Here is a 23,194-nt window from a genome sequence, read left to right as displayed (position 1 = left end):
GCTTCCTTTCCAACCTAAGGGAGTAAAATAAATAACTCTTTACATAGCTCAATTGTAGTTTTAGCAACTTGGATTCTTTCTGTAGGTAACTTTCTTGCTATTCAGAGCTACTTTTCTGTCATAACTAACTACACAAAACTCGAAGATTTTAAAAATGGTGGCTCAGTGGACAAGGTGTTGAATTCTCAAGCAAGAAGTCCAAAGTTCAATTTCCAGCATCGTATGTGCCAGACTGATGTTCTGGTCCTCTGTCTTCTACTTTGTCTCACTAGTAAATAACCCATAAAAATTGAAAATTGAATGGTGCACAAAAAATGTGCACCACAAAACAGATAATACTTTAATGCATAAATTAATCTAAATACTGATTATTTTTGGCCATCTCCAGGGCTAGCTTTTTTTTGGTACTCCAGGCTGTTTTTTTTTTTAATTCTTTATTAGTGACTTAATAGTGAGCAACATGATTGTGGGATAAGAGGGGTATAATTCCATACAATCCACACCACCAGAGTTCTGTATTTCATTCCCTCCATTGGAAACTTCCCTATTCTTTATCCCTCTGGGAGTATGGACCAAAGATCTTTATGGGGTGCAGAAGGTGGAAGGTCTAGATTTTATAATTGCTTCTCTGCTGAATATGGGTCTTGGCAGGTCGATCCATACTCCCACCCTGTTTCTGTCTTTCCTTAGAGGGGCAGAACTCTGGAGAGGTGGGGTTCCAGGACTCACTGGTGAGGTTGTCTTCCCAGGGAAGTTAGATTGGCATCATGATAGAATCTTCAAGAGCTTGGTGGCTGTAAAGCATTAAGATATAAAGCAGAACGAATTATTTAATAATCAGGAACCCAAAGGTAAGAATATAGCAGTTGAGATTTTTGTTCTCCATTTTAGGAAAAGTTAGGAAGTCTATTTTAGGTATATTCCAAGGGGCCCATGAATTTACTAGATTTCAGGCTGGCTTTTTTAAGATAGAAAGACAGAGGCAGAGAGAAATAGAGAGTGTGAGAGTAAGAGCAAGAGTGAATGAGGAGACCACAGCACCAAAACTTTCCTCAATGTAACATGGAGTGGACTGGAACCTAGGTATTTATATCCTTTCCAAGTAAGTTATCTTGTCAGTCCTCCTACAGACTTTATTTCTCTATTGTACATTACCACTATATAAAATTATGCAACAGAGGCTGGATGGTTTTGTACCCAGCTGAGGGCACAAATAATCATCAGCAAGGTCCTAGGTTTAAGCCCCCAGTCCCGACCTGCAGGGGGGAAACTTCACAAATGCTGAAGCACTGCTATAGGTTTATCTATCTATCTATCTATCTATCTATCTATCTATATATCTCCCCTTTTCTCTCAATTTCTGTCTGTCCTATGAAATTTTAAAGTAATAAAAATACTTTATAAAAGAGTATCCAACAATCAAAATAGAAACCTCCTTAAAAAAGGTCATTCTGCAGTATATAACTCTTCCTTCTTCTTATGAAATATAGAAGCTTTTTATCACCTTATCTATCTCAACCCTTCAAAACCATTCAGTGGCTCATGTTTCATGCAATAATAGTCACCTCTTTGTGTGGACATCAGATGGTTTATCCATACTAACAAGGCTCACGGATTTTCTTTTCCCAAAAAATATTTGTATTAGAGGAGTCAAAGAAAACAATTCTTTCTTTCACTGACTAACCTTCCAAGCAGGAGTTAAAGTGAGAGGTGGTCTAATCCACTGGGTTTTTCCTTTCTTCCTCAGGTCTGGCCTCAAGGTGTCTCTTTGTCTATCCCAGAGCACTTCCTCCTCTCTACCTAGAAAATCACCCTCATACCACATGCTCCTTAGTATCCCTACCACCCACCTGCCATTGCAGTGGCCATTCTTCCAATTGGTCCAGGTATCTGTGGCTCTTAGTCTACTTGTCTTACCAGGAATCCTGTCAAATGGTGATATGATAGGACCAGGGTCACTTATAGAACTGTTAAGGGATTGATGACAGACTGAATAGACAGGAGGTCAGACAGGTGGCCCACCCTTGCTGAGGGTGACAGCTGGCTTTTTTTTTTTTTTTTTTTGTCAAATAGATTTAGCTCTCCTCACATGGGGACACATTTTCAATGTAGTTGAGGGTCAACTGAAGTGACCTTGGAATATTCATCCTCCAGACAGTGGTCCCCTTCCTTTGATAACTTTATAGATAGAAAACTCTCCAGCATAGAGTGGTTCTCTCCTTCCAGGGGGCCACCTGAGGCAAAGTGATAGTATTTTCTTCTGAGAGAAAACAGATAAGAGAGATATTTACAAAAAATCCTCTATTTTTGTCCTCATTCTTGCTATGTAGTACTAGGAATAAAACTCAGGGTGTCATGCGTGCAACATATGCATTCTACTACTGAATTACCTCCCCAACCCCAGAGAGACTATTTCTTTTTTTAAATTTATTTTACTTTATTTTATTTTATTTAAGAAAGGAGACATTAACAAAACCATAGAATAAGAGGGGTACAATTCCGCACAATTCCCATAACCCGATCTCCACATCCCACCCTCTCCCCTGATAGCCTTCCCAATCTCTGTCTCTCTGGGAGTATGGATCCAGGGTCGTTGTGGGTTGCAGAGGGTGGAAGGTCTGGCTTCTGTAATTGCTTACCCGCTGAACATGGGCGTTGACTGGTCGATCCATACTCCCAGTCTGCAGAGACTATTTCTACTGCTTGACTATAATATCTCTGATAAATAGTTTTCTTTGTAGTTAAAAGAGGTGTGAATTATATGAGCTTCAAAAGTAATTCAATTATACATGCCCGGCAAACCTGCTTGTACCAGTTGTTCTGGAAAGGAAAATAGATATAGATAGAAGACAGCGGCATACATAAGGTTATAGAACAGAGGTCAGTAGTGAAAACTGAAATTCAGATTTCCCACCATTAGAGTACCCAAGTCTGTCCCCAGTACCAGGGGGAATGATGAATAATAGTAACAACAGCAACAATTATAACAGCTAACCTGTGTGCGATCTTGAATGTGCTAACCATTATTTAGTAGTCCATTTATACTTATTGAATCCTAACAATCCACATTAATAGAGGAGAGAAACACTCATAAATTAAGTTCCAAGGTGATAAGAGAAAGGAGCTTGGCACCAGGACTCAAACCCTGACAGCCTATGTCCAGAGCTCATAGTCTATACACCTGCCTATATATGTATGTGTGTGTCTGTGTGCATATGTGTGTATGAGAGTGAGGGGAGAGAGTCATGTTTCAAAGATAAATGTGGAAGTGGTGCTAAACACAGAACTCATACAATTCTCAGATATTACCAGATGTCATAATGGCCCCAAGAGGTACCATTTACAGAGTGCTACTAAAGCGCCTTCAATTCTTACAATAATCAGAATTTTTAATTCCTAGATAAGTAAATAGAAACTCAGAGGCCTGATATGAGCTGCCCAGGATCACCAGATAGTAAAAAGCTAGGTTTCAAGTCCAAAGGCTCCATGATTTTATTCCCCAGAAAATCCCTGGCTTTGTCCTGAGAGGGTCCTGCCCTTTGACAAAGACATGGACCAATGAGATATTTTCAAAATATCTATATGCCATTATATATGTCATCCTTGCATCTATATCACTTGACTAATAGTGCTATGTGGTTTCAGGGACTAAATCTAGAATGTCACGCATGCACAGTACCACTGAGAACACCCCCCCTCAATTTCATTCTCTATTTTAGAGATTGGAGATAGTGGAGAGAGGGAAAAAGACACTAAAGCTCCACAGGACTCTCCCTAGAATCTCCCTGGTGCCCACATGTGGTAGCCCATGTATTCCACCCCTAAAACACTTCTCAACCCCTGGTTGATAAATTTTAACAGAATTTAACTTGGTTCTGTATATTTCTGGAAGGTCAGAATGAACTAAAATTTGCTCATTATTTTTATTCTGAATCCACTGATGTTTACAGACTTTGAAAAATAAATAAACATCTTAGTGGTAAGCCCTGCTTGTCCCTGAAGAAGGAACTTCCCTGAAGTGCAAGGAAAGAAGATATTACAAGGGAATATTTCTTTTTAAAAAATTTCTTTATTGGGGGATTAATGGTTTACAGTCAACAGTAAAATACAATAGTTTGTACATGCATAACATTTCCCAGTTCTCCATATTACGGTACACTCCTTACTAGGTCCTCATCTGCCATCATGTTCCAGGACTTGAACCCTCCCCTCCAACCCCAGAGTCTTTTACTTTGGTGCACTACACCAACTCCAGTCCAAATTCTGCTTAGTGTTTTCCCTTCTGAACAAGATAATATTTCTACTCTCTCATTTAGTTTAGGACCTGCTTATTCCAGTACTTCACCTTCAAGGAGTTCTTTGACTACTCCTTTTTGGAATCCTCTTTGGATCCTAATCTGGACATAAACTAAGACCTAGACTTGACCAGCAGACACAGACCCAATTTCAGGAAGAATTATTTTATGTGGGAGTTTTATCTAAAGGAGGATGGTGATGCAGGTGGATAATGAATGATAAAGATGCAGATGAAGGCTGTAGGGAGAAGGTGAGAGGAGGACACGTTAGAGGTACTTCTCTTAGAAATTGTTTCTACTGCGCTCAAGCAAGAATTAGTAAAGTCATGGACCCTTTGGAATATACCTAAAATAGACTTCCTAACTTTTCTCAAAATGGAGAACCCAAATTGCAACTGCTATATTCTTACATTTAGGTTCCTGATTATTAAACAAATTGTTCTGTTTTACATCTTAATGCTTTACAGCCACCAAGCTGAAGATGCTACCATGATGCCAATCTGACTTCCTTGGGCAGACAAATTCACCAATGAGTGCTGGAACCCCACCTCTCCAGAACTCTGCCCCTCTAAGGAAAGACAGAAACAGGGTGGGACTATGGATCGACCTGCCAAGACTCATATACAGCAGAGAAGCAATTATAAAATCTAGACCTTCCACCTTCTGCACCCCATAAAGATCTTTGGTCCATACTCCCAGAGGGATAAAGAATAGGGAAGTTTCCAATGGAGGGAATGAAATACAGAACTCTGGTGATGGGAATTGTGTAGAATTGTACCCCTCTTATTCTACAGACTTGTGGTTCATATTTAAATCAACAAACAAAAAAAGAAAGGAAAAAGCAAAAGCAAAAGCAAAAGAAAGAAAGAAAGAAAGAAAGAAAGAAAGAAAGAAAGAAAGAAAAGAAAGAGAAAAAAAAAGAAATGTATTTAGCTTAGCATTCATTTTCACTCCAGGCCAGAGAGTCTGTAGTCAGGGCTGATGAATCACGTTCATGGAAGGAGTCTAGAGCATTCTGCTTCAGGGGAGTCACTGTGTAGAGAAGAGGGTTATTGCCTCTGCTTCTATAAGGGTCTGAACATACAAAGAGGCACTTGGGTGTTCTCTGGGTAGTAGAAAGACTGCATCCATCAGTGGAAAGGGATAGAGTGAGGGTGGAAGCAAGAGAACAATGGTGGGTCTGTTTGTGAGTACTTGTTAGACACCTCCTAGGTCCCAAGAAATTTTTGGAGAGTAGAGAAGGTAACTGAAATTCTGCACATGTTGTGTGTTGGTAGATCAGAGCTTTTGCAAATCTGGGTCATTTTTGTTAAAGCAACTCAGTACCAGCAAACCCTTAGAGCCTGGGCCTCTAAGAACCACATTCATAGAAGCAGGTTGGTCCTTGAATTTGGAGTGATGGGTTCTCTAACATCAGGAAGTCTCTTTGAAATAGAGGTAGGTTTACATTGTTGCTTGTGGGTATATGCCTACCATTTTAGAATATATGTATATATACATAACTATTATTTTTCTTACAAAAAGACCTCTTAGGGTTTTTATTTATGGAATTGTGTTACATATTAAAGTAAGTCTGAGAATGGGAAATGAGCAGACGAACTTAACTTAGATAAATAAAATTGAATAAAGTAAGTCTTACTGGTTGGGGTTGGGGCAAGAGATCCATCTAAGTCCATTCAGCTAGATAGTAAGAATAGGTGGGTAGAGTGAATGGTTAATTTGTCTTGGCAGGTACACCACAGAACTGATATCCCAGGGAGTGGTATTGGGTACCCAGTGTACTTTCTTTTCTTTTTTTTTTTTAAAAGTTTTTATTTATAACATGGAAACACTGACAAGACCATAGGATAAGAGGGGAATAATTCCATACAATTCCCACCACTGGAACTCCATATCTCATTCCTTCCTCTGATAGCTTTCCTATTCTTTAACCCTCTGGAAGCATGGACCCAGGGTCATTATGGGGTGCAGAAGGTAGAAGGTCTGACTTCTGTAATTGCTTCCCCTCTGAACATGGGCATTGACAGGTTGATCCATACTCCCAGCCAGTTTCTCTCTCTCCCTAGTGGGGCAGGGATCTGGAGAGGTGGAGCTCCAGGACACATGGTAGGGTTGTCTGCCCAGGGAAGTTGGCATCATGGTAGCATTTGGAACCTGGCGGCTGAAAAAGAGTTAAAACAGAAAGCAGAGCACATTGTTGACTAATTATGAACCTAAGGCAACAATTTTGCAAATGGAGATTTGGGGTCTCCATTTTGGGAAAAGCTAGCAGGTCTATCTTAGGTATATTTCAAGGGGCCCATGACCCAACTAGTTTTTGCCTGCCCCTGATATCTAATGTGCAGGAGACCTAGGCTATTTTCTGAGGGGATGGTGTCATAGTTGGCAAAAGGACCAGAAAGCTGGATCAGGGAAGAGAGTAGCTCCCAAATATGGGAAAAGTATGTAAATATAGTTAAGTATAAACCCCATTGATCTGATCTGGGGCCCATGTTCAGCACCAAGGCCTATGTAACCTCTGCATCCTCTGCATCCCTGTAGATCTGAGCTAACATTCCATTGTCATGGCTAGGAACATTCCAGGCTGTGCCAGTTTCAGAGCCCATCTTCCTCAGGTGATAGGTAGAGTATGCTATCCAAGCTCCCTTTGGAGAATGGAACATTCCCTATCAATGTTGATTTACATCGAGGGCCAGGTCTGATAGGGACCCACAGAGGGATCCATTATGTTGTTCCTGATGGAGATGACCAGTGACAGTAGTGAGAAGGATCTGTTAGAGGTCTAGGCCCATCATGTCTACCCAGTGTATTTTCACCAGCCTCCACACACAGATACCTTACAAGAGTATGGTCTCCAGAAGTTCAGTCTGGACTCCTGTTTTCCAACTCACATGACATGGTTTCCCCCCCTCCCAGTTCCAAAGCAGATGTTTGTTGTTAAAATTTTCGGCGGCTAGGTTAAAATTTTCGGTGGCTCTAGCCGGCCGGGCTAGCTTCACGGGTGGGTAACAGAGACACGGAGACAACGGCTGGGCAGGGAAGCTGTATTTCTTTATTCAGGAACAACGATTCATAAACTAAGACAAACTAATCACAAAACTCTGCTGTCTCTTTGCAGCGGCTCAAGCACTCTCTCTTACTCTGGAACTCAGGAACCTTGCAACTCTGCAACTCTTCAACTCTTCAACTCTCCAACTGTCTAACTCTCTAACTCTCTCTCTGGAACTCAGGAACCCTCTCTCGGGGTTCCTTGGGGCGGAGCCAAGTGGACCCGCGAAATTAGCAGGACTGATCCAATTCTCTTGGCGGGGGAGAACTAGAACCCAATATAAAGCATACAACAATTCCCCCTTTTCTTTTTAACTGAATGACTACAGTATCAAGGGTGTGGGGTGAACAGAAACATATATCATACAGACATTTTTTAAAAAGAAACTGGCACAAACATGGAGAAACATGTAAGCAAGTAACAAGAACCAGTGTGCTGCCGAGGGAAGGCCTGAGGGGGCTGGCCATTTTTTGCCTCTGTGGGCAAAACTTTATCAGCTTAAAAAAAAACATTTCTTGCCTCTGGGGGGCTACTTGCCTCGACGGGCATTTGCATGGGGGCGGGGAACGGCCTAGAGTCCCAAAGGCAGCTGGCTGCAATTTACTTACTATGAAATAAAACTTGTTATTAGCATATCTACAGCACAATCTAATGTTTTAATAGAGAAGGAATTTGAGACTTTTACATAGCAACAACGTCTTTTTAACCTTTTGTTACACCCATTCAAGATGGAGTCAGGAAAGGAAACCTCAGGCATGAGAATAATTAGCATAGCCATTGTGTGATCTACCATTTCTAATAGAGAAGGTAATGGAGAGTTTTACATATCAACAAGTCTATTTAACCTTTTGTTTAGACCAATTTAGTTAAAATATATTGATTGTTAACTAATTTTTACCTCAGACTCTAAATGTAAGTTAATTTTATCTTTATGAGAATTAGGTTGAAAACCTTTTTTATTTAACTTTGACTAGTAAGAATTTAACCTTAAAGTTACTGTTTACCAAACTTTAAACATACACATAAACATGGTCATTAATACACAAGGAGAGAAACCTTTGTTACGAAGACATGTCATTTTAAACACGAATTTAAATCTGTACTGTCTTAGTTGTTGGGGGGGGGGTTCACCATCTGGAGGTGGCTTCCCATGCAGCTTCACTTTTAGGAATTGTAGGTTGCGATCTCTGCACAAATCTCTGCGTACTCCAGCTTGTCTGTCCTCAGACCGGACCGGCAGCTGGAGATCTTGTGTGCTCAGTTTCAGCAGGGAGCCCGGGGGTCCGGGAGGTCTAGGATCATTCCAGAATTTATAGCAAGAGGGCATGCAGGCAAGCATTATAGAAGGTGTGGGCCTAGGTGCCCAGGGGTGGCGGCCATGCCATGTCTGCTGTCCTGCTCACAGTGGCCAAGCAGCGTGGAGGGATCACGCGTCCAGTGCCCTGCGCCATGTGGTGGAGAGCCGGCTCCTGTGGGCTGGCCTGCGTGCTGGCATAGGGCTCTTGTGTGGTGGAATCGGGCTCCAGCGTGTTGGCATCGGGCTCTAGAATGCTGGCATCAGCCTCTTGCGTGCTGGGGTCAGGCTCTTGTGTGCTGGCGTCGGCCTCCTGTGGGCTGCGGGGCTGCGGGGCTGCTGGCGTGGTGCACGGGGTTGTCTGGGTGCAGCCAGCTGGCTGGCTGTTTAACCAGGTGGAAACAGCAGCTCTGTGCCTCGCCTCCCGCCTGCTGGCTATTCCCGCTGGCTGTTCTGAGTTCGCCTGAGCGAGTGGAAACCACAGAGTGGTCCAGAGATAAATGTTCCAGAAACAGCAAAACAGTCTCGTGAAGAAAAAGCAGAGGCCTTTGGAGATCTCTTCACAAGCAGAAGAGAAGGCCATAGTGCATAGGTAGCCAAATTGTCTTTACTTATCTGAGAGATGCGCAGGTCAGGTCCACGTGGGCGCCATTTGTTGTTAAAATTTTCAGAGGCTCTTGCCGGCCGGGTTAGCTTCATGGGCGGGTAACAGAGACGACCAGACACACGGCTGGGCAGGGCAGCTGTAATTCTTTATTCAGGAACAACGATTTATAAACTAAACCAAACTAATCACCAAACAGAACTCTGCTGTCTCTTTGCGGCGGCGCAAGCACTCTCCCTAACTCTAGAACTCAGGAACTCTGGAACTCTGCAACTCTTCCACCCTGGAACTCAGGAACTCTTCAACTCTGGAACTCAGGAACCCTCTCTCGGGGTTCCTTGGGGCGGGGCCAAGCGGGCCCGCGAAATTAGCAGGACTGATCCAATTCTCTTGGCGGGGGAGAACTAGAACCCAATATAAAGCATACAACAGATGTTAGAGACAGACTTTTGTGCAAAGTGGGACAAGACACTCCTGTGCCTTCATCAGTTCTAGGCAGACTACCAGCAGCGCTGGGTGCAGTCCACATATCTGCTAAGTCTTTCATCTTCAAGCTGTGTCTTGGTACTTTAATTAAAGGATCTCAGAAAGCTGATTCCTGAAGGAAGCTGGTATTGAGCCAGGCCCTTGTATAACATGCCTATTTGCTCTATATAAGAGCACCAGAGAAATGTTTTCTACATGTTTGAAAGTGCTTGCTTTTTTCATGCAGTCTGGAAAACCTCCTTGAAAAACTTTTTTGTCATAATTCCACATTTATTATCACCCTTACACATTCTCTCCCTTTTTGTTCTCCCCTTTTCACTCCTTCTTGAGTATATATACAACATTCTCCTCCCTAGCAGACTGTGGCAATTTCTAAGAGTCTGGTAAGGGGCAATGATGTATGTCTAATAGAAGTAAACAAACTTAACAACCCTTCTGGTCTTTCTACTACTTTTCCCAAAGCCCTCCTTGTCATTATCATGGGGACAATATCTTGAAATTTTCAGCAGCTGTTTATCTGGGTACATTGCACAACTAAGGGAAATTAAAGATAATTTCCATTAAAAAGAAAAATAGAATTGAAAGAAGAGAAGAAAAGAAGTAATAATAAAAGGAGTAATAGCAGAGGGAAAAAGAAGAATGAAAATGGTTGACTCTTTTATTCTTTCTTTACCCTATGGCTCAGTGATTCAACAAGAGTACATGTCAGAAAAAATATTTCTCTAATCCTCTATGAGTAGGTTTTACATAGTACAGAAGATTAAATACCACCATTCTAATTCTCCATCTTCCTTGTTAATGTTGAGAGCTTTTAGTTCCCAGTAAATGGCAGAAAATTTCTAGAGGAAAAATGGAGACTGATGGTGATGAAGACTCTGGATCAAACCTAGACAGGAAGCAACTTGACAGCAGTGTATTCCAGAGATAGAAGTTCTCACTCAGGTCCTCTGGTCACTAAGTCAAAGAAGCATGCAGAGGAGTGCATGCCAGAGTATCTGACTATTGTACGTGAATACTTGCTGGAATCTGGAATCTAGACTATAGGCTGGGAGATGAGAAAGGTGTTCAAACTCCTTTTTCTTCATTCATATCTTGTCAAGATATGTTAAGAAATTAGTTTAGTGTTTTAAAATTTCCCATCACTTTTTTTCTGTTAATAAATACTTTGAACAAGTTTTCTTTTATATATGCCATGGCTGTGTGACTTAGCACTGAAAATATATGCCTGATCTATGTTCATCTCTAAAACAGATGACAGGCATAAGTGATAAAATGATATCCTTTATCAGCAAAATATTACCTTCTGTGATCCATTAATTCTTCCAGCCTTCAGTGTTATTTTGAAAGATATTAATTTTGTCATATTTATTTTGGCTTGTGTTTAACTGGTAAATTGAGTAAGTCTTTTCATTTTTGTGATCTACTATGCCTCTTAAAGGCAGCATGTAGTTCAATTTTCTAAGAAGAAATAAATTCACTCAATAAGAAGTAGATATCCTAATAAATCCATAGGTATAAAAATATTTTAAAAACCAGTTGAAGGACTGCATTCAAGAAAGTCACAAGTCCTCAGTTTGTGTATCGTTTAAGTGTGTTTTTTGTCAAATTTGCAACAACAAAAAAATCTCTATCCTAAATAAATCATCACAGAATATAGTAAATAATTAAAGCTTTCCAAATCAATTTATAAATTTGTGAAATGCTGTTATGAAATCTGAATTTAGATCAAAAAGACAACTATATATCAATCTCATTTACAAGTATGAATGAAAAACCTCAGCGAGCAAATCCAATAATATATTGGAGAAATAACATCAAGGAAATTTTATTCCAGTAATGCAAGGATGGTTCAATATTAAGAAACTAGCATATTTATTACACAGAAAAAACTGATAATCTGAACATATGCTAAAATGACATGGCGGAGAGACTAAGCAGTGGCACACTTAGCTGAGTACACATATTACAGTGTGCAGAGACCAGGATTCAGGCCCCCATTCTCCACCTGTGTGTGTATGTGGGGGGGAGCTTCATGAGCACTAAAACAGTGCTACATAAAGATCTTTTCTCTCCCCTTCTATATTCCTCTTCTATTTCAATTTTTTCTATCCAAAATAAATAAACAAAAATAATTATACAAAAGAGAAAGAAAACTTAAAAAAATGACATTTGGTAAAATGCATTATCTATTCCCAATAAAAAGAAAGAATAAATATATACCTAACATTTAAATCAACAGCAAAATAATAAAATCTTGCATTAAAATCAAGAGGCAGAAATAAATGTGTATTATCATCACAATTGTTAAGCATTTCTAGAGATATTTCCACTAAATGGTAGAGAAAATAATAATAAAAACACTAACAAGGAGGTAAAATTATTGCTTACTATGCTTTTCCACCTAAAGAAACTTCATCTTAGGTGAAGAAATAAATTATTTATCTCACAGAGCACATATAGTAGATATTTATATAATATCATCAGTAGTTTCTTAGAAATTGACTTTAGATGAAACAACCTATAAGGAAATCAACTTTACTTTTGGTTAATTGCTAAGAGCAAGTTAAATTTCTACAGCCTTTTCCCCATTTGTTTATTAGGATATAATTGGCATCTAATGTTAATTTCAGGTGCAATATATGAGAATTTGATACATATATTACTGAACATTATTACTATAAGTAATCCAGCCAACATCTATTACCACAGTTATAATTTTTTTATTTATTTATAAATAGAAACACTGACAAAACCATAGGACAAGAGGGATACAACTCCACACAATTTCTACCACCAGAACTCTGTATCCCATCCCATCCCTGGATAGCTTTCCTATTCTTTAACCCTCTGGGAGTATGGACCCAAGGTTATTGTAGGGTGCAGAAGGTGGAAGGTCTGGCTTCGGTAATTGCTTCCCCACTGAACATGGGCATTGACAGGTTGAACCATACTCCCAGCCTGACTCTCTCTTTCCCTAGTGGGGTGGGTTTCTGGGGAATCAGAGCTCCAGGACACATTGGTGGGGTCATCTGTCTAGGGAAGTCTGGCATCATGGTAGCATCTGGAACCTGTTGGCTGAAAAGAGAGTTAACATATAAAGCCAAACAAGTTGTTGCGTAATCATGAGCCTAAAGGCTGGAGTAGTGCAGATGAAGAGTTGGGCTCTCAATTTTGTAGATAGCTGGTAGGCCTATTTTAGTGATATTCCAAAGGGCCTGTGGCTATATATTTTTTTCCCTTGAACCTGAAATCAGATATGCAGGTGGGCCCAAGTTATTTTCTGGGGAGATGATGTCATGGCTGGAAAAAGGACCAGAAAGCTGGATCAGGGAAGAGAGTAGCTCCCAAATATGGGAAAGGTGTACAAATATTGTTATCTGTAAATCCCATCGATTTGATGTGATCTGAGGCCCATATTTAGCTTAGGAGCCTATGTGACCTCTGCATCCCTGTAGATCCAACCTCAGCTCCAAGAGTTTTGGTGTGGACATAGAGTTTAGTCACTGGATCAGTGGAGATAGAAAATAGGTGATGTAAGAGTACTAAAGAATGTGTTAGAAAGATAAGAGGTGGAGCCAAGATGACGACTTGGAGGCAGCTGCTGGCATGAGTTCCAACAAGCAGTGGACTCTGACCTAGGATTCGCTGGACAGGGTAGGATACCGGGCCACCAGCAGGATCGTGAATAAGGGGTCCTAAGTGTGACACAGAGGAGGTGTCCTATAGCTCACTTTTGGGTTAGAAAATGGAGGAAAAAGAAAGGAAATCTTTTGATTATTTCTGAAGCTCACCCCTCCCCTCCTCACAGAACCAAACCCTAGGGGCTGGACAGCTACTCTTAGCAGGCTTCCAGCTGAGCTATTTTCTTTACCAAGATTCCTGGCTCACCAGGATTGTCATTCCAATTGTTTTCCTTTTTGATTTCCTTCTCCCTTTTTTTCTCTAAGTGGCTGGAACTCTGTTTGAGTAACAAAATATCTGACCAATCAGATCCTCACCACTGCCTGAGAAAGACTACCTGGAGTTTTTTTCTTTGCTCAGGCTGCCTGAGCCAATCTGTAGCCATCAAAGCTGCAGACTGCTAGGGTTTTTTTACTCTATTCTATTTTATTATTACTATTATGTATAGACATGTCCGTTTTCCTCCCTCCTTCTTCAGGTTGACCAAAATTAACTGTTACTGTTTTTTTACATTGTTAGGTGACTTGGTGTCCTATCCATTATGAAAGGAACTTGTTTCACTCTACTACTTCCCTCCACTTGCCTCTCCTTTCCCCCTCATCCTATCTAATTAAAAAAAAAAAAAACTCTTTCTTTTCACTGTTCTTTTTTTTTCTTGTTCTTGTCTTCTTTTCTTCCTTCCTCCTTCTTTTGCTTTCTGAATTCACTGATACTCATTTGTGAATTATTCTGGGGAAGAAATCTGACTCAGAGTGGACTCTCTGTGAGTGTCCCTCTTCTCTACTTGCCTCCCTCCTCTTTATATCCCTATAATTTTCAGTGGACAGTAAATATGCATAATTGTCTATTCTTGCTTTCCCTTTTCTCCTTTCTCGTTCTTTTTCTTTTGGATTTAGTTGCTATTTTTTCTTGGACTGGAGGTGTTGTTTGGCTAACTGGTATTGTTTGAACTGCATCAATCCTTGCTTCAGTTACTATTGTTGTAATTTCTGAGGTTGGTGACTGCGTATGTCATAAAGGTGTTTAGTACAGAGTGGCTTGTACTCAAAACACAACAACCAAAGAATGACAGAACAGAAAAATAAAAAACATGTCAATAAAAAAATGGTTAAATTAAGAGCAAATAAAACTGCTACCACAATGAATCAAGACAGGATCCCAAAAGAAACTCAAAATCAGTCAGAAATAATCATAGATAAGAAAAGCATGCAAGCAATAGTAAACCTAATAATCACAGAAATGAAGACAACTATGGGCTCAGAATTAGGGAAACAACAGATGAGACTCTCAAGAAAAATACTAGCTACCTCGAGGCAGTTAGAGAACTGAAAGCCGAAATAGCTGAACTAAAAGGTCAATTAGCAGAACAAGCTAATACTATACCAGAACTGAAGAAAGAAGCTGAGGGAAGGGAAAGCAGACTAACAGAAGCAGAAAACAGAATTAGCCAGACAAAGGATGAGCTACAGAAAGCAAAGGAAGAAGTAAAAGAGCTCAAAAAGAGATTGAGATACACAGAAAACAACAGAGACATATGGAATGATCTCAAAAGAAGTAACATTCATATAACTGGCCTGCCAGAGGAAGAATGAGAGGAAGGGGAAGTAAACATTCTAGAGGAAATAAGAAAAGAAAACTTCCCAGACCTAAACAATAGAAAGGACTTTAAGATTCAAGAGTCCCAGAGGGTCCCAAACAAAATCAAACCAGACCTGAAGACACCAAGATACATCATAGTTACAATGAAAAGAAATAAGGATAAAGAAAGGATCCTACAGGCTGCAAAAGAAAAACAAAAAGTCACATACAGGGGAAAACCCACAAGATTATAAGCAGAATTCTCCACTCAAACTTAAAAGCCTGAAGAGAATGGCAAGATATCTATCGAGCCCTGAATGAAAAAGGGTTTCACCCAAGGATAATATATCCTGCTAGACTTTCATTCAAACTAGATGGAGGGATCAAAACCTTCTCAGACAGAGAACAGTTAAAGGAGGCAACCATCACCAAGCCTGCCCTGAAAGAGATTCTAAAAGATCTCTTATAAACAAGAACATCACCATAATACTTGCCATATATCAGAGCAAATAAAAAAATTGTTGAATAATGGCACTACAATACATTAAATCCATATCAATAAATGTCAATGGCTTAAACTCACCCATCAAAAGGCACAGAGTGGGAGTATGGATCAGAAAACACAACCCAAACCATATGCTGCCTTCAAGAATCCCATCTGACCCAACAAGACAAACACAGACTTAAAGTGAAAGGATGGAAAAGTACCATACAGGCTAATGGACCACAACAAAGGCAGGGACAGCCATTTTCATCTCTGACACAATAGATTTTAAATTAAATAAAGTAATAAAAGATATGCAAGGCCATTACATAATGATTAGAAGATCAATCAACCAAGAAGATTTAACTATTAACATCTATGCACCCCATGAGGGACCATATAAATACATCAAATACCTACTGAAAGAAATACAAAAATACATCAATAGTAATACAATAATAGTGGGAGACTTTAACACCCCACTCTTATACTTAGATCAACGAAGCAGAGAATCAATAAAGAAACAAGAGAATTAAATGAAGATATGGACAGACTAGAGCTCCTGGACATTTTCAGAGGTCTTCACCACAAAAAACTCGAATACATATTCTTTTCAAATCTACACAGCAAATACTTAAGGATAGACTACATGTTAGGCCACAAAGACAGCATCAAAAAATTCAAGAGCACTGAAATCAATTCGGGTATCTTCTCAGACCACACTGGAGTAAAGCTAACATTTAACAACAAACAGAAAGTTACTAAAAGTCACAGAATTTGGAAACTAAACAACACACTGCTTAGGAACCTCTGGGTCAGAGAGACACTCAAGCAAGAAATTCAAATGTTCCTGGAAACAAATGAAAATGAAGACACAAGCTATGAAAATATTTGAGACACAGCTAAAGCAATGTTGAGAGGGAAACTCATAGCCATACAATCACATATTAAAGAACAAAAAAAGCTCAAATAAACGACCTTACTGCACACCTTAAGGACTTAGAGGAAGAGGAACAAAGGAACCCTAAAGCAATCAGAAGGACAGAAATCACTAAAATTAGAGCAGAAATAAACAACATAGGAAAGCTATCATGGGAGGGGATGGCATACAGTGTTCTGGTGGTGGGAATTGTGCAAAGCTGTACCCCTCTTATCCTATGGTTTTGTCAATGTTTCCTTTTTATAAATAAAAAATTAAAGAAAGAAAAGAGACAAAAACACAAAAAAAGATACTTCATATTGAGATTAGACAGAAAATGCAAACATTAGGAATGGTATTTAGAGTATGTGAATGTGTGACTGCATGGGGTAGATCAGTGGTGAGGAGAACAGCCCTATGGGAAAAAAAGTTCAATAAATGGGAGGCCAGAGTATAGGAAAGACCAATCTATGTGGCATTGGTATTGCCAGGACTTATGACACAAGCAGAGGTGGTGAAACAATAGGTTGAGTCTAAAATCTCTGACAAATGGAAAGAGGTGGCAAGACAAGATTATCAAAGCAAAAGGGGTAGGCATGTTTTCTGTGATGTAATTTCCAAAATCAGAGTCATTTAGAGAGGAGAGAGGTAGAATGGTGTGAGAACCTCCAAGGGGAAGAAAGATAGCACACACACTGTTAATGGTTAAGCACACATATTACAGTGCATAAAGTACTCAGGTTCAAGCCATTAGGGGGAAAGCTTCATGAGTAGTGAAGCAGGCCTGCTGGTGTCTCTCTGTCTCTCTCCCTTTCTACCCTCCCCCCATTTCTTTCTGTCTCTATACAATAACAAATAAGTAAAAATTAGACCACTACAGTCATTTGGGAAATGTACCAAAGAAATGTGCAACCCTGACCCATTTCAATTCTTTCAGGAAATGTATAGATACCAGGTGAGAGGTAACGCTACCTGGAGTCTTACAGAGCTTAAGTTTCTTCCTTTCTCCCATAGTAGAAATGAAAGCAAGGGATGAGAGCAATGCCAGGATGGTCCAGGGCAGTAAGCCCTCTCAATTACCATTTATAGAAATGGAATTTAGGAACCTGTTTTGGGGAGAAACTTAAAAACATTACTGAGGACCTTGAAATTGTGTCTACCTTGTGTCAGTAATTTCTCTTCTAGGAAATTATCATAAATGTTTAAACAAATCTATTGAAAAAGATACAAGTATAGAACAAGCATTTTAATTTAATTAATATATCAAAATAAATGAAAATAAAAATGGGTGGTCCAGGAGGTAATGAAGTGGATAAAGCACTGGACTCTCAAGCATGAGGTCCTGAGTTCAATACCCAGTAGTACATGTAAAGAGCGATGTCTGGTTCTTTTTCTCTCTCCTATCTTTATCATGAATAAATAAATAAATTCTTTAAAAAAGAAAGAAAAGAAAAAAGGAACTTAAGCAATAACTTGTGGCACATTTATACTTTTTTTTTTAAATTTTTTATTTAAGAAAGGATTAATGAACAAAAACATAAGGTAGAAGGGGTACAACTCCACACAATTCCCACCACCCAATCTCCATAAACCCACCCCCTCCCATGATAGCTTTCCTATTCTCTAGCCCTCTGGGAGCATGGACCCAGGGTCGTTGAGGGTTGCAGAAGGTAGAAGGTCTGGTTTCTGTAATTGCTTCCCCGCTGAACATGGACGTTGACTGGTCGGTCCATATTCCCAGTCTGCCTCTCTCTTTCCCTAGTAAGGTGTGTCTCTGGGGAAGCGGAGCTCCAGGACATATTGGTGGGGTCTTCAATCCAGGGAAGCCTGGCCAGCATCCTGGTGGCATCTGGAACCTGGTGATTGAAAAGAGAGTTAACATACGAAGACAATTTGTTGAGCAATCATGGATCCCAAGCTTGGAATAGTGGAAAGGAAGTGTTAGGGAGGTACTCACTGCAAACTCTAGTGTACTTCTGCTTTCAGGTATATATTTTGCAGTAGTTTATGGATACGTGTGCATATAAGCTCTCTCTCACAGAAACTGGTGTATATCTAGGTTATGGGACTTTGTTAGAAAGTGAACTACCTGAGATGAAATTAGCGTGTACTATAAAAGGAAAGGTCTCACCCGAGTAATGAAGCTGAAGGGTTGTCATTCCACACGTGAAGTCTCTGGACACAGTCTGAGGTGAAGCATGTTGAGGTGGCAATCGTTGTGTTGGTTAGGTTGTGATCGGCGGATGCAATATTATTTGGTTTGGATTGGGAGATGCATATGGAAAAGTGGGCCCTATCCAAGGGTTCCAGGACTGGGGGAAGTAGGGGCTCTATAGTGGAGATGTGAGGTTCCTGCTGTCTTAGGGTTCAAAAAGACAATCGATAGTTAATGTTATCATCACATTATTTGTTAATTGGGTTAACTTTGAAAAGTCCCTTTGATATGGTTTGCTGTACAGTATCCAGTATCTTGTACATTTATACTTTGAAACGACATGAAGGTGTATAAAGATTGTGTTTTGCAAGAATGGCAATAAAATGGAAATTCTTGCTATACAGACTAAGAAAAAGCAAGATTTTAATTCTTTATATAAATCTATATTTCATACTTATTTAACTTAGAAAGTATACTTTACATATATTATGTATATTGAAATATAAACTTCAATGACAAATGCATAGAAAAATGAATACATTTTAAATTAATAAACTTTTTTGATATAGTAAACTTAGGGCTATTTTTCATTTCTTTATATCTTTCTGTACTTTCTATTAAATGATAACAGTCTATATATTACATGTTAAAAAAGAAAGCCAAGACTTTTTAAGTATTGGATACAAATTATTCCTGCAGGTTAGTCCAGGAGATGACTCAATGGTAGACTGTCTGTCACACAGGCAGGAGGCCCTGGGTTCCTTTCCAAGAACTGCATTAAAAAAAGTAATTATTCAAACAAATGTGCCTTTAAAAAATTGAATTGCAAATGATAAGCTGCACTGTCTCCACCTCATCCTGATGTGTAGTAGGGATTACAGTGTCCTTCCAGTCTAAATACTTTGTTCGATTGAATTAGGAATAAGCTGGAATTCTAGAAAGGCAAAGAAAAACAGAGATAACCTCCCCTTCCCTGGCCAAAAAAAAAAAAAAAGGAAGCAAAAGAAAAAGTGCATATCATTTGCAAGACAGAGATCAGTGTTTTGTTTTGTTCTGCATCTGCTTTGGGAAGAATGCCCAAAATTTTTTAGGGGAGTCAAAGCATTTCATGTCCTGTCCTCCCATTCCCACCCTGGTTAGCTTTATTCCCCCCAAAAGAATAAAGAATACTCAATGAAAACTATTAAAATGCTTGGCAAAACTACACAGATAAAAGCAGAGGCCAATTAAGTATAAATAGCACATACCAAAACTGTCTTTTTGACCCACCACTAATATCTACCCAGCCTCAGATTTAAATGTTTGGATGAAAATGACAGAGCAGGCAAAAGCTAGTCAGCCAGTTACAGAGGGGGAGACCACAAGAGCATTCACATCTGTCTGAAGAGTTGTATGTAGTTCGGAGAGATGGGAGAGATGAGAGCTAGTTGACCATCTCTCTAAACTTGGAGGTCATTTTTCTTTCCATTTGGTCTTTTCTTTGTCCACTGTCACTTTTTTCCTGCAAAAACAAGAAGGTTCACTTCTTTCTTTAGATTTTGAAGTCATTGGTCCTTTTTTCCTTTTTTCATTTGAAGTTTATCTGCTTTATATTTGGGGGGTGAATAAACCAATAACCATTAAGAAAAGGCAGCCTGACTATTTATGGAGAACAAATGCTGTGGGGTGATGTAAGCCCAAAGGCTCACATTCTGACCTTGGCATTTAGTATGAGAATCTTACTTTATTTTATCTTCCTAGGCTTCAGTCTCTCTGTCTGGGTAGTGCTGAAGTGTGGTAGTGTCTGATGAATACTCAATGAAATGTGTGGAGAGAAATAAATGAAAGAATGTGCTACTCTTCCTGTAGACTCTATGCAGTTAATAATGATGATCTCCCTTATTTGCTGTATACGCTACTCGAGGAAAAATTGGGCAAAATACTTTGCAATGTCCCTTGACACCATGCCGCCACCACCAAAATCATTGTATATACAAAGATGGTTAGGGTAGGAATGTACTTTGAGTTACTCTTGCTTTTCCACTAAGGGTGAGAGTAGTAGTTACTATAGTTCATTTATACAATGAAGGGATTTGGAGTCTAACAACATGTAGTTAATTTAAGATGATATTTGATTAGGAGATAGCCACTTGATAGAATATCTCCTTATTTATGAAAAAAAAAAAGGTTTTAAAAATGCATCTTAAAACCTCCATTTCACCCAAATAGTGTGGATTAGATTATCAGAAATCTCTTACTACATAACAGCACACACACAGAATACTGAGTACCCTATATTCCAATCATTCAGATGCAGAAGATTCCATCAATATTTTACAACATACATTTACTTTTCTTTCTTTAAAATTTGAATCTTTACCCTTGCTGAAATATTTTATTGTGTTCCAGATATTTTCATCACTTCATACTTCTTAGTCATATACGCATCTAAAATATGAATATTTTAAATGGCATATTAAAGATGTATACATTAAATAATTTAATTAAGAGATCTATAATGTTAACCTTAAATTGCAAATATTAACATGAATCATTAATTCATTTTTATCTCTTAGACAAAAAGGCCTAGGAAGAACACAAACCCAGTCCTATAGAAGAGATCCAAAAGGCCAACAAACATGAGAAAATGCTCCAAGTCATTGATTGTCAGAGAAATGCAAATAAAGACAACAATGAGATACCACTTCACTCCTGTAAGAATGTCATCAGAAAAGGTAGCAGCAACAAATGCTGGAGAGGTTGTGGGGACAAAGGAATCCTCCTGTACTGCTGGTGGGAATGTCAATTGGTCCAACTCTTGTGGAGAGCAGTCTGAAGAACTCTCAGAAGGCTAGAAATGGGCCTATTTTATGACCCTGTAATTTCTCTCCTGGGGATATATCACAAGGAACTAAATATACCCATCCAAAAATATTTGTGTATACCTATGTTCATAGCAGCACAATTTGTAATACCCAAAACCTGCAAGCAACACAAATCTTTATTTTCATTTTTTCTGGTGTTTGAAGATGTTCTAAGATTATCCTAGATAGTCCTTGTTTAGTACCTGTAAATCAGCTGTTTCTTTTTATATTATGTATTATATAATATGTAATATATATATATATATATATATATATATATATATATATATATATCCACCACCACAACCTGCCCAGCACTGTTAAACTCTGTCTTAGGTGGTGCAGAGGATTATACCTGGGACTTTGGAGCCTCAGGGTATGAAAGCCTCTTTGCATAACCACTATGCTACTTCTTCTGTGTTAAAAATGAGTAGATACGGGCCCTAGGTCAGATCAATGAGTTCACAGCTAACAGTATTGATATACTTTCCTCATATTTGGGAGTTACTTTCTGCCCTGATCCAGCTTTCTAGTCCTATTCTCAACTATGACACTATCTTCCTTTTTTTTTTTTTATTGATGTTGTTGTTGTTGGATAGGACTGGAGAGAGGAGGGGAAGAGAAAGATAGACACCTGCAGACCTGCTTCACCACTTATGAAGTGACTCCCTTGCAGTTAGGGAGCCAGGGGCTCGAACCGGGATCCTTACGCCAGTCCTTGTGCTTTGCACCACCTGTGTTTAACCCACTGCGCTACTGCCCGACTCACAAAGAGCTTTTTTTTTTTTTTCCCCAGTGAATCACCAGCTTCTGGGAAGGACAGGTTTTGAACCTGAAAATTCTGTCTGTCTGTCTCCAAGTCCACAGGCAGAGTCACTACTCCAGCCAGACCTTGTGCGACACTATCTTTTTAGGCAATACTTTTAGACTACCTGTGTTAGCGATCAGGCTCAGGGAAAAATTACTAATGTTATGGGTCCCTTGGAATAAACCGAAAATAGACTTCCTAGCTTCTTCTCACATGAAGATCCTTAGTTCCATCTGCTCTATTCTTACCTTTAGGTTCCTGATTATTAAACAACTTGGTCTGCTTTATGTCTCAATGCTTTTCAGCCACCAAGTTGCAGATGCTATCATGATGTCAGTCTGACTTCCGTGGGCAGACAGCCTCACCAGTGTGTCCTGTAACCTTACCTCCCTATCAGGGAAGTACAGAAACAGGGTAGGGGAATGAACAGACCTGCCAACGTCCACGTTCAGTGGAGAAACTATTACAGAAGTCAGACATTCCACCTTCTGTACCCCATAAGGAATTTTTGGTCCATACTCCCAGAGAGGAAACCTATGGGGAAACTTACAATCGAAGGAGTAGGATCTGGAACTCTGGTGGTGTGAACTGTATGGAATTGTGTCACTTATTTATTTTAATGTATTTATTTATAAAATGAAAACACTGACAAGACCATAGGATAAGAAGGATACAATTCCCACCACCAGAGTTCTGTATCCCCTCCCTTCCTCTGATAGCTTTCCTATTCTTTAACTCCATGAGAATATGGACACAGGGTCATTATGGAGTGCAGAAAGTGTAATTGCTTCCCCACTGAACATGGGAGTTGACAGGTCGATGCATAGTTCCAGTCTGTCTCTCTCTTTCCCTGGTGGTGCAGGGCTCTGAGGGAGCGGAGCGCCAGGACATATTGGTGGGATCATCTGTCCAGGGAAATCCAGTTGGCATCATGATAGCATCTGGAACCTGGTGGCTGAAAAAGAGTTAACATATAAAGCCATACAAATTGTGAATTG

Source organism: Erinaceus europaeus, chromosome 6 (assembly GCF_950295315.1).
Source record: "Erinaceus europaeus chromosome 6, mEriEur2.1, whole genome shotgun sequence".
In the NCBI taxonomy this organism is placed as follows: Eukaryota; Metazoa; Chordata; class Mammalia; order Eulipotyphla; family Erinaceidae; genus Erinaceus; species Erinaceus europaeus.
This window is presented reverse-complemented; position numbering follows the sequence as displayed.